This window comes from Perca fluviatilis, chromosome 20 (assembly GCF_010015445.1).
Source record: "Perca fluviatilis chromosome 20, GENO_Pfluv_1.0, whole genome shotgun sequence".
NCBI classification, from domain to species: Eukaryota; Metazoa; Chordata; class Actinopteri; order Perciformes; family Percidae; genus Perca; species Perca fluviatilis.
The window spans coordinates 1,422,505-1,435,491 of NC_053131.1; the positions used below are offsets into that span (position 1 = coordinate 1,422,505).

Genomic DNA, 12,987 nt, shown 5'->3' on the forward strand with positions numbered 1-12,987 from the left:
AGCTTACAGCACGGGTATTCCCAGGCAGTCTCCCATCAAGTACTGACCCCGCCCTATTGCTAAGCTTCGAGATCAAGCGAGATCCCGGGCATGTTCCGTGATGGTATGGCCAGTAGTAGGTGAACAAGGTATTTATACATGGTAAAATGCAAGTATACTTGTGGTATATAGAGGAGCATAGCCCCTGCTGTTGTAAAATGGTAATAAACGGCTTACAGCACCGGAGTTATTCCCAGGCAGTCTCCCATCCAAGTACTGACCGGCCCTACCTTGCTTAGCTTCCGAGATCAAAAGCGAGATCGGGAATTTTCAGTGTTATGGGTCATTAGACAGGTGAAAACAAGGTATTTATAGATGGTAAATGCAATTACACTTGTGGTATAAAATTAGAGTAGAGGCCCTGCTGTTGAAAGTGTTAGATAAAGCTACAGCACCCGGGTATTCCCAGCAGTCTCCCATCCAAGTACTGACCGCCCTACTTGATTAAATCAAGCAGATGTATTGTATGGTGGTATAAGCCACTAGGAAGGTGAAAACAGTTATTTATAGATGGTAAAATGCAAGTGACACTTGTTGTGTATAAATTAGAGACAGAGCCCTGCTGTTGAAAGTGTAGAATAAAAAGCTTACAGCGGGGTATTCCCAGGCAGTCTCCCATCCAAATCACTACCCTCTACCTTGCTTAGCTTCGAGATCAAGCGAGATGAGTGTTGGTGGTATGGTATTAGAGTGGTGAAAACAAGGTATTTATAGATGGTAAAATGCAATTACACTTGTGGTATAAATAAAGGAAGCATACCCTGCTGTTTGTAAAATGTGTAAACAGCTTACAACGCAGTTATTCCCAAGGCAGTCTCCCATCCAATTACTGCGGCTACCTTGCTTAGCTTCGAGATCAAAGCGGATGGTATTCGCGATGGTATGGCGTAAGCCATTAGAGCGGGTGAAAACAAGATATTTTACAGGGTGGTAAATGCAATGATACTTGTTGTATAAATTAGAGCAGAGCCCTGCTGTTGAAGTGTGTAATAAAAAGCTTACAGCGTACCGGGTATTCCCAGGCAGTCTCCCATCCAAAGTACTGACCCGGCCCTACCTTGCTTAGCTTCGAGATCAAAGCGAGATCAGTTATTCAGTTGGTATGGCCGTAAGCCGTTGAGAGTAGGTGAACACAAGGTATTTATAGTGGTAAAAGTACAGTTACTTGTGGGTATAAACAAGAAGCAGAGCCCTCTGTTGTTGTAAAATGGTAATAAACAGCTTACGCACGGGTATTCCCAAGGCAATCTCCCATCCAAGTACTGCACTGCACCTACCTTGTTGCTTCGAGATCAAACGAATTCGGTATTCAGGGTGGTATGGCCGTGAGCCATTAGAGCAGTTGAAAACAAGATATTTATAGATGGTGCTGATTCTTGTGGTATAAATTGGGGCAGAGACCCTGCTGTTGAAAGTGTAGAATAAAGCTTACAGCACCGGGTATTCCCCGGCAGTCTCCCATCAAAGTACTGACCCGGCCCTACCTTCGCTAAGCTTCGAGATCAAAGGTTGAGACATGTTCCGTATTGGTATGGCCGTAAGCCTTTAAAGGTAGGTGAACACAAGGTATTTATACATGGTAAAATGCAAGTATACTTGTGGTATATAGAAGGAGCATAGCCCTGCTGTTGTAAAATGGTAATATAAAGCTACAGCACCAGGTATTCCCAGGCAGTCTCCAATCAAGTACTGACCCGGCCCTACCTTGCTTAGCTTCGAGGATCAAGCGAGATGCGGGTATTCAGTTGGTATGGCCGTAAGCCATTAGAGCAGGTGAAAACAAGATATTTATAGATGGTAAAATTACATTACTGTGGTATAAATTAGGAGCACAGACCCCTGCTGTTTAAAGTGTAGAATAAAGCTTACAGCACCGGGTATTCCCAAGGCAGTCTCCCATCCAAGTACTGACCGCTGCCCTAGCTTAGCTTCCGAGGATCAAGCGAGATTCGGCTGTTCCGCGATTGGGTATGGCCGTAAGCCATTAGAGTAGGTGAACACAAGGTATTTATACATGGTAAAATGCAAGTATACTTGTGGTATATAGAAGGGGCTGCCGCTGCTGTTGTAAAATGGTGATAACAACTACAGCACGGGTATTCCGGCAGTCTCCCATCAAGTACTTGACCGGTACTTTTAGCTTGGGATGGGTGAGATCGGGTGTTCACGGTTGGTATGGCCGTAAGCCATTAGAGTAGGTGAAAACAAGGTATTTGATGGTAGAAATTCAATTACACTTGTGGTATAAAAAGGAGTAGGCCCTGCTGTTGTAAAGTGTAGATAAAAGCTTCAGCACGGGTATTTCAGGCCTTCCCATCTACCGCTCCGCTTAGCTTCCAAGATCAGGCGAGATCCGGTGTTCAGTGTGGTATGGCCGTAAGCCATAGAGTAGGTGAAAACAGGTTTTTTTATGCTGGTAAAATGCTGATACTTGTGGTATATAGAGGGCATGGCCCTGCTTTGTAAAGTGTAGTAATAAAAAACACACACCGGTATTCCCAGCTCTCCATTTACTGACCCGCCTCCTTGCTTCTTCGGATCAGCGAGATCGGTGTTGGTTAGTGGTGTGGATTAAGTAGGTGAAAACAAGGTATTTATACATGTAAAAATCAATATACTTGTGGTATATAGAAGGAGCATGAGCCCCTGCTGTTGTAAAATGGTAATAAACAGCTTACAGCACCGGGTATTCCCGGCAGTCTCCCATCAAGTACTGACCGGTCCCTTGCTTAGCTTCAGGATCAAAGCGAGGTGGTGTTCGGGTGGTATGGCGTAAGCCATAGAGGGTGAAAACAAGGTATTTATACATGGTAAAATGCAATCACTTGTGGTATAAATTAGAGACATAGACCCTGCTGTTGTAAAGTGTAATAAACAGCTTACAGCACGGGTATTCCCAGGCGTCTCCCATCAAAGTACTACGACCCTACCTTGCTTAGCTTCGGAGATCAAAGCGAGATCGGGCATATTCACGGTGGTATGGCGTAAGCCATTAAAGTAGGTGAACACAAGGTATTTATAGATTTAAAATGCAATTATACTTGTGGTATAAAGAAGGAGCTAACCCTGCTGTTGTAAATGGTAATAAAGCCACACGCGTACGGTATTCCCAGGCAGTCTCCCATCAGTACTGACCCGGCCTACCTTCTTAGCTTCGAGATCAAGCGAGATGGGCTGTTCCGCGTGGTATGGCGCGAAGCCATTAGAGTAGGTGAACACAAGGTATTTATACATGGTAAAATGCAAAGTACACTTGTGGTATATAGGAGGGCATAGCCCCTGCTGTTGTAAAATGGTAATAAACAGCTTACAGCACGGGTATTCCCAGGCAGTCTCCCATCAAGTACTGACCCGCCCTACTGCTAGCTTCCGAGATCAAGCGAGATCGGAAGCGTATTCAGGGTGGTATGGCCGTAAGCCCATTAGAGCAGGTGCAAACAGATATTTATAGATGGTAAAATGCAATTACACTTGTGGTATTAGTTGAGGCAGAGCCCCTGCTGTTGTAAGGGTGTAGTAAAAGCTTACACGAGGGTATTCCCAGGCAGTCTCCCATCAAGTAAGCCCCCTACCGCTAGCTTCGAGATCAAAGCGAGGATGGGGTATTCGAGGGTATGGTATGCGTAAGCCATTAAGAAGGTGAAAAACCAAATTTTTATTAATAGAAGTGAAGTATACTTGTGGTATATAAGAGCAGCCCCTGCTGTTGTAAAATGGTAATAAACAGCTTACAGCACCGGGTATTCCCAGGCAGTCTCCCATCAAGTACTGAGGGCCCTACCTTGTAGCTTCGAGATCAAGCGAGATAGGGTGTTCAGGTGGTATGGCGTAAGCCATTAGAGTAGGTGAACACAAGGTATTTTACATGGTAAAATGCAAGTATACTTGTGGTATATAGAAGGAGCATAGCCCCTGCTGTTGTAAAATGGTAATATAAAACTTACAGCACGGGTATTCCCAGGAAGTCTCCATCAAGTACTACCACTCTTGCTTAGCTTCGAGATCAAGCGGTCGGGTGTTCGTGGTGGTATGGCGTAAGCTATAGGTAGGTGAACAATATTTATACATGGTAAAACAGTATACTTGTGGTATATAGAAGGAGCATAGCCCTGCTGTTGTAGATGGTAATAAACAGCTACGCACGGGTATTCGGAGTCTCCCATCAAGTACTACCCGCCCTACCTTGCTGCGAGATCAAGAGATGGGTATTTAGGGTGGTATGGCTAAGCCATAAGAGGGTGAAAACAAGATATTTATAGATGGTAAAATGCAAGTATACTTGTGGTATAAACAAGAACAGAGCCCTGCTGTTGTAAAATGGTAATAAACAGCTTACAGCACGGGTATTCCCAGGCAGTCTCCCATCAAGTACTGACCCGGCCCTACCTTGCTAGCTTCCGAGATCAAAGCGAGATCGGGTGTGTTCCGGGGTGGTATGGCCGTAAGCCATTAGAGTAGGTGAACACAAGGTATTTATACATGGTAAAATGCAAGTTATACTTGTGGTATATAGGGGCATAGCCCTGCTGTTGTAAAATGGTAATAAACAGCTTACAGCACGGGTATTCCCAGGCAGTCTCGCATCAAGTACTGACCCGGCCCTGTGCTTAGCTTCGAGATCAAAGCGAGATCGGGCTGTTCGCGAGTGGTATGGCCGTAAAGCTTTAGAGTAGGTGAACACAAGGTATTTATACATGGTAAAATGCAAGTTATACTTGTGGTATATAGAAGGACATAGCCCTGCTGTTGTAAAATGGTAATAAACAGCTTACAGCACCGGGTATTCCCAGGCAGTCTCCCATCCAAGTACTGACGGCCCTACCTTGCTTAGCTTCGAGATCAAGGCAGATCGGTGTTTGGTATGGCCGTAACCATTAGAGCAAGTGAAAACAAGATATTTATAGATGGTAAAATGCAAAGACACTTGTGGTATAAATTAGGGCACAGACCCTGCTGTTGAAGTGTAGAATAAAAGCTTACAGCACCGGGTATTCCCAGGCAGTCTCCCATCCAAGTACTGACCGGCCCTACCTTGCTTAGCTTCCGAGATCAAAGCGAGATGGTGTTCAGGTGAGTATGGCCGTAAGCCATTAGAGTAGGTGAACACAAGGTATTTATACATGGTAAAATGCAAGTTATACTTGTGGTATATAGAAGGAGCATAGCCCCTGCTGTTGTAAAATGGTAATAAACAGCTTACAGCACGGGTATTCCCAGGCAGTCTCCCATCCAAGTACTGACCCGCCCTACCGCTAGCTTCGAGATCAAACGAGATGCGGCTGTTCAGGATGGTATGGCCGTAAGCCATTAAGTGGGTGAACACAAGGTATTTATACATGGTAAAATGCAAGTATACTTGTGGTATATAAGAAGCTGCCCTGCTGTTGTAAAATGGTAATAAACAGCTTACAGCACGGTATTCCCAGGCAGTCTCCCATCAAAGTACTGACCGGACCTACCTTGCTTAGCTTCGAGATCAAGCGAGTTGAAGTGTTCAGGGGTGGTATGGCCGTAAGCCATTAGAGCAGGTGAAAAAAAGATATTTATAGATGGTAAAATGCAATGACACTTGTGGTATAAGTAGGAGCACAGACCCTGCTGTTGTAAGTGGTAGAATAAAAGCTTACAGCACGGGTATTCCCAGGCTGTCTCCCATCAAGTACTGACCCGGCCCTACCTTGCTAAGCTTCGAGATCAAGCGAGATGGGCGTGTTCAGCGATTGGTATGGCCGTAAGCCTTTAAGTAAGTGAACACAAGGTATTTATACATGGTAAAATGCAAGTTATACTTGTGGTATATAGAGGGCATAGCCCCTGCTGTTGTAAAATGGTAATAAAAGCTTACAGCACGGGTATTCCCAGGCAGTCTCCCATCAAGTACTGACCCGGCCCTACCTTGCACTTCGAGATCAAACGAGATCGAGGCTGTTCGCGATTGGTTGGCGCATAACCTAGAGTTAGGTTAACACAAGGTATTTATACATGGTAAAATGCAAGTTATACTTGTGGTATATAGAAGGAGCATAGCCCTGTGTTGTAAAATGGTAGTAAACAGCTTTCGCACGGGTATTCCCAGGCAGTCTCCCATCCAAGTACTGACCGGCCCTGCTTTAGCTTCGAGGATCAAGAGAGGATGCGGGCTGTTCAGGGTGGTATGGCCGTAAGCCATTAGAGCAGGTGAAAACAAGATATTTATAGATGGTAAGTTCAATTATACTTGTGGTGTAATTAGATTAGGGCCCCTGCTGTTGAAGTGTAGAATAAAAAGCTTACAGTATCCCAGTATTCCAGGTAGTCTCCCATCCAAGTACTGACCGGCCCTACCGCGTAGCTTCAAGATCAAGCGAGATGGGGCGTGTTCAGTGTGGTATGGCCATAAGCCACTAGAGCAGGTGAAAACAAGTTATTTATAGATGGTAAAATGCAATTATACTTGTGGTATATAGGGTGAACGAGACCCTGCTGTTGTAAAGTGTAGAATAAAAGCTTACAGCACGGGTATTCCCAGGCAGTCTCCCATCCAAGTACTGACCGGCCCTACCTTGCTTAGCTTCGAGATCAAAGCGAGTGCGAGGTATTCAGGGTGGTATGGCCGTAAGCCATTAAAGTAGGTGAAAACAAGATATTTATAGATGGTAAAATGCAATTACACTTGTGGTTTAAATAAGAAGCATAGCCCCTGCTGTTGTAAAATGGTAATAAACAGCTTACAGCAGGGTATTCCCAGGCAGTCTCCCATCAAATTACTGATCCGGCCCTACCTTGCTTCGCTTCAGAGATCAAAGCGTTGGTTGTCGTTCACGGTGGTATGGCCGTAAAAATTAGAGTGTGAACACAGGTATTTATACATGGTAAAATGCAAGTATACTTGTGGTATATAGAAGGGCATAGCCCCTGCTGTTGTAAAATGGTAATAAACGGCTTACAGCACCGGGTATTCCCAGGCAGTCTCCCATCCAAGTACTGACCGGCCATACCTTGCTTAGCTTCGAGATCAAAGCGAGATCGGCGGGCATATTCAGGGTGTGGTATGGCCGTAAGCCATTAAAGAGCAGGTGAAAACAAGTTATTTATAGATGGTAAAATGCAATTATACTTGTGGTATATAGAGAGAACAGAGCCCCTGCTGTTGTAAAATGGTAATAAACAGCTTACAGCACGGGTATTCCCAGGCAGTCTCCCATCAAAGTATTGACCGGCCCTACCTTGCTTAGCTTCAGAGATAGCCGTGAGTGTTCATGATGGTATGGCCGTAAAAGCCATTAGAGTAGGTGAACACAAGGTATTTATACATGGTAAAATGCAAATTATACTTGTGGTATATAGAAGGAGCATAGCCCCTGCTGTTGTAAAATGGTAATAAACAGCTTACAGCACCGGGTATTCCCAGGCAGTCTCCCATCAAGTACTACGACCCTACCTTGCTTAGCTTCGAGATCAAGGCGAGTTAGGCGTGTGTTCAGGGTGGTATGGCCGTAAAGCCATTAGAGTAGGTGAAAACAAGATATTTATAGATGGTAAAATGCAAGTATACTTGTGGTATAAATTAGGACTAGAGCCCTGCTGTTGTAAAGTGTATAATAAAAGCTTACAGCACGGGTATTCCCAGGCAGTCTCCCATCAAGTACTGACCGGCCCTACTAGACAGCTTCCGATCAAGGGCGAGATCCGACCTGTTCAGTGTGGTATGGCCGTAAGCCATTAGAGTAGGTGAAAACAAGCTATTTATAGATGGTAAAATGCAATTATACTTGTGGTATAAATTAGAGGCATAGCCCCTGCTGTAGTATAGTAATAAAAGCTTACAGCACGGGTATTCCCAGGCAGTCTCCCATCAAGTACTGACCCGCCCTACCTTGCTTAGCTTCCGAGGTAATAACGAGATCGAGGCTGTTCGGTTGTATGGCCGTAAGCCTTTAGAGTAGGTTGAAAACAAGATATTTATAGATGGTAAAATGCAATTATACTTGTGGTATATATAAGAAACATAGCCCTGCTGTTGTAAAATGGTAATAAATAAACACTAAGCACGGGTATTTCCCAGGCAGTCTCCCATCCAAAGTACTGATCCGGCCCTACCTTGCTTAGCTTCCAGAATCAAAGCGAGATCGGGTGTGTTCAGCGGTTGTATGGCCGTTAAGCCATTAGAATAGGTGAACACAAGGTATTTATACATGGTAAAATGCAAGTATACTTGTGGTATATAGAAGGAGCATAGCCCCTGCTGTTGTAAAATGGTAATAAACAGCTTACAGCACGGGTTATTCCCAGGCAGTCTCCCATCCAGTTATTGACCCGGCCCTACCTTGCTTAGCTTCGAGATCAAAGCGAGATCGGGCGTATTCAGGATTGGTATGGCCGTAAGCCATTAGAGTAGGTGAAAACAAGATATTTATAGATGGTAAAATGCAAAGAACACTTGTGGTATAAATTAGGAGCACAGCCCCTGCTGTTGTAAAGTGTAGTAATAAACAGCTTACAGCACGGGTATTCCCAGGCAGTCTCCCATCCAAGTACTGACCGGCCCTACCTTGCTTAGCTTCCGAGATCAAACGAGATCGGGCGTGTTCTGGTGTGGTATGGCCGTAAGCCATTAGAGTAGGTGAACACAAGGTATTTATACATGGTAAAATGCAAGTATACTTGTGGTATATAGAGAGCATAGCCCCTGCTGTTGTAAAATGGTAATAAAGGCTTACAGCACGGTTATTCCCAGGCAGTCTCCCATCAAGTACTGACCGGCCCTACCTTGCAGCTTCGAGATCAAAGCGAGATCAGGCGTGTTCACCGTGGTATGGCCGTAAGTAATTAAAGGGTGAAAAACAAGATATTTATACATGGTAAAATGCAAGTATACTTGTGGTATATAGAAGGAGCAGCCCCTGCTGTTGTAAAATGGTAATAAACAACTTACAGCACGGGTATTCCCAGGCAGTCTCCCATCAAGTACTGACCCGCCCACCTTGCTAAGCTTCGAGATCAAGCGAGATCGGGCGTGTTCAGCAGGTGGTATGGCCGTAAGCCATTAGAGTAGGTGAACACAAGGTATTTATACATGGTAAAATGCAAAGTATACTTGTGGTATATAGAAGACATAGCCCCTGCTGTTGTAAAGTAGTAATAATAACTTACAGCACGGGTATTCCCAGGCAGTCTCCCATCAAGTACTGACCGGCTACCTTGCTTAGCTTCAGGATCAAAGCGAGGATCGGCTGTTCAGGGGTGGTATTGCAGCCGATGGAAAAATTGACAGGTATTTTATAGATGGTAAATGCAAGTATACTGTGGTATATAGAAGGGTATAGCCCCTGCTGTTGTAAAGTGTGTAATAAAAACTTACAGCACGGGTTTTCCCAGGCAGTCTCCCATCAAGTACTGACCGGCCCTACTCTGCTTCCAAGATCAAAGCGAGATTCGCTAAGCCAGATAGGTGAAAAAAGTTATTTATAGATGGTAAAAAAATACTTTTGGTATATATTAGGGGCATAGACCCTGCTGTTGTAAAATGTAGAATAAAAGCTTACAGCACGGGTATTCCCAGGCATTCCAAAGTACTGACCGCCTGCTAGCTCGAGATCAAAGCGAGATGGGCTATTCTGGTATGGCCGTAAGCCATTGAAGTAGGTTGAAAACAAGATATTTATAGATGGTAAAATGCAATTATACTTGTGGTTTATGAAGCAGAACAGAGCCCCTGCTGTTGTAAAATGGTAATAAACAGCTTACAGCACGGGTATTCCCAGGCAGTCTCCCATCAAGGTACTGATCCGCCCTACCCTTAGCTTCAGAGATCAAAGCGAGATCGGGTGTTTCAGCGTTGGTATGGCGGTAAGCCATTAAGAGTAGGTGAACACAAGGTATTTATACATGGTAAAATGCAAGTATACTTGTGGTATATAGAGGCATAGCCTGCTGTTGTAAAATGGTAATAAACAGCTTACAGCACCGGTTATTCCCAGGCAGTCTCCCATCAAGTACTGACCGGCCCTACTTTGCACTTCCGAGGTCAAGCGAGATCCGGGGCGTGTTCAGGGTGGTATGGCCGTAAGCCATTTAGAACAGGTGAAAACAAGATATTTATAGATGGTAAAATGCATTATACTTGTGGTATATATAGAAGCATAGCCCTGCTGTTGTAAAATGGTAATAAACAGCTTACAGCACACGGGTATTCCCAGGCAGTCTCCCATCCAAGTACTGACCGGCCCTACCTTGCTTAGCTTCGAGATCAAAGCGAGATCCGGCGTGTTCAGCAGTGGTATGGCCGTAAGCCGTTAGAGTAAGGTGAACACAAGGTATTTATACATGGTAAAATGCAAGTATACTTGTGGTATATAGAAGGAGCATAGCCCCTGCTGTTGTAAAATGGTAATAAACAGCTTACAGCACCAGGGTATTCCCAGGCAGTCTCCCATCAAGTACTGACCGGCCCTACCGCTTAGCTTCGAGATCAAAAGAGAGTGGTGTTCAGGGTGGTATGGCCGTAAGCCATTAGAGTAGGTGAAAACAAGATATTTATAGATGGTAAAATGCAATTATACTTGTGGTATAAATTAGAGGTACAGCCCCTGCTGTTGTAAAGTGTAGAATAAAAGCTTACAGCACGGGTATTCCCAGGCAGTCTCCCATCAAGTACTGACCCGGCCTCCTGACAGCTTCCAAGATCAAGCGAGATGCGGCGTGTTCAGTGTGGTATGGCCGTAAGCCATTAGAGTAGGTGAAAACAAGGTATTTATACATGGTAAAATGCAAGTATACTTGTGGTAATAAATTAGAAGACATAGCCCCTGCTGTTGTAAAGTGGTAGAGATAAAAACTTAGCACCGGAGTATTCCCAGGCAGTCTCCCATCAAGTACTGACCCGCCCTACCTTGCTTAGCTTCGAGGATCAAGCGAGATAGGCATGTTCGGGTGGTATGGCCGTAAGCCATTAGAGTAGGTGAAAACAAGATATTTATACATGGTAAAATGCAATTATACTTGTGGTATATAGAAGACCCATAGCCCCTGCTGTTGTAAAATGGTAATAAACAGCTTACAGCACGGGTATTCCCAGGCAGTCTCCCATCAAGTACTGATCCGGCCCTACCTTGCTTAGCTTCAGAGATCAAAGCGAGTTGGGTGTGTTCAGGTGGTATGGCCGTAAGCCATTAGTAGGTGAAACAAGGTATTTATACATGGTAAAATGCAAGTATACTTGTGGTATATAGAAGTAGCCGACCCCCTGCTGTTGTAAAATGGTAATAAACAGCTTACAGCACGGGTATTCCCAGGCAGTCTCAAGTACTGACCGGCCCTACCTTGCTTAGCTTCGAGATCAAAGCGAGGTCGGTGTTTAGGGTGGTATGGCCGTAAGCCATTAGAGTAGGTGAAAACAAGATATTTATAGATGGTAAAATGCAATTATACTTGTGGTATATATTAGAAGCATAGCCCCTGCTGTTGTAAGTGTGGTAAATATAACATTACAGCACGGGTATTCCCAGGCAGTCTCCCATCAGTTATGACGGCCCTACCTGCTTAGCTTCGAGAAAAAGATCGGTGGTGGTATGGCGTAAGCCATTAGAGTAGGTGAAAACAAGTATTTATACATGGTAAAATGCAAGTATACTTGTGGTATATAGAAGGAGCATAGCCCTCTGTTGTAAAATGGTAATAAACAGCTTACAGCACGGGTATTCCCAGGCAGTCTCCCATCAAGTACTGACCCGTCCCCCTTAGCTTCGAGGATCAAAGCGAGATTCGGCTGTTCACGGTGGTATGGCCGTAAGCCATTAGAACAGAGTGAAAACAAGGTATTTATAGATGGTAAAATGCAAGTATACTTTTTGGTATATATTAGGAGCATAGCCCTGCTGTTGTAAAGTGTAGAATAAAAAGCTTACAGCACGGATTATTCCAGGCAGTCTCCCATCAAGTACTGACCCAGCCCCTACCTTGCTTAGCTTCCGAGATCAAAGCGAGGTCGGGTGTTCAGATTGGTATGGCCGTAAGCCATTAGAGTAGGTGAACACAAGGTATTTATACATGGTAAAATGCAAGTATACTTGTGGTATATAGAAGGAGCATAGCCCCTGCTGTTGTAAAATGGTAATAAACAGCTTACAGCACGGGTATTCCCAGGCAGTCTCCCATCAAGTTACTGACCGGCCTACCTTGCTTAGCTTCGAGATCAAAGCGAGATCGGCTGTTCAGCAATTGGTATGGCCGTAAGCCATTAAGAGTAGGTGAACACAAGAGTATTTATACATGGTAAAATGCAAGTATACTTGTGGTATATAGAAGGAGCATAGCCCCTGCTGTTGTAAAATGGTAATAAACGGCTTACAGCACGTATTGTTAGGCAGTCTCCCATCCAAGTACTGACCGGCCCTACTGCTTAGCCTTCCGAGATCAAAGACGAGTTGAGCTGTTCAGGGTGTGGTATGGCCGTAAGCCATTAGAGCAGGTGAAAACAAGATATTTATAGATGGTAAAATGCAATGATACTTGTGGTATAAATTAGGAGCACAGACCCTGCTGTTGTAAGTGTAGAATAAAAGCTTACAGCACCGGGTATTCCCAGGTGTCTCCCATCAAGTACTGACCCGGCCCTACCTTGCTAAGCTTCGAGATCAAACGAGATGGGCGTGTTCAGCGGTGGTATGGCCGTAAAGCCATTAGAGTAGGTGAACACAAGGTATTTATACATGGTAAAATGCAAGTATACTTGTGGTATATAGAAGGGCATAGCCCCTGCTGTTGTAAAATGGTAATAAAAGCTTACAGCACCGGTATTCCCAGGCGGTCTCCCATCAAGTACTGACCGGCCCTACCTTGCTAAGCTTCCGAGATCAAGCGAGATCGGGCGTGTTCATGGTGGTATGGCGAGCCTTTGAGTAGGTGAAAACAAGGTATTTATACATGGTAAAATGCAAGTTATACTTGTGGTATATAGAAGGGCATAGC

General features: G+C 44.6%; 1 pseudogene; it reads right to left on the minus strand.

Annotated features, from left to right (window-relative positions):
• Nucleotides 1-8,512: 8,512 nt before the first annotated feature.
• LOC120550413 lies at nt 8,513-8,630 on the minus strand (annotated as a pseudogene).
• Between the last annotated feature and the right edge of the window lie 4,357 nt (nt 8,631-12,987).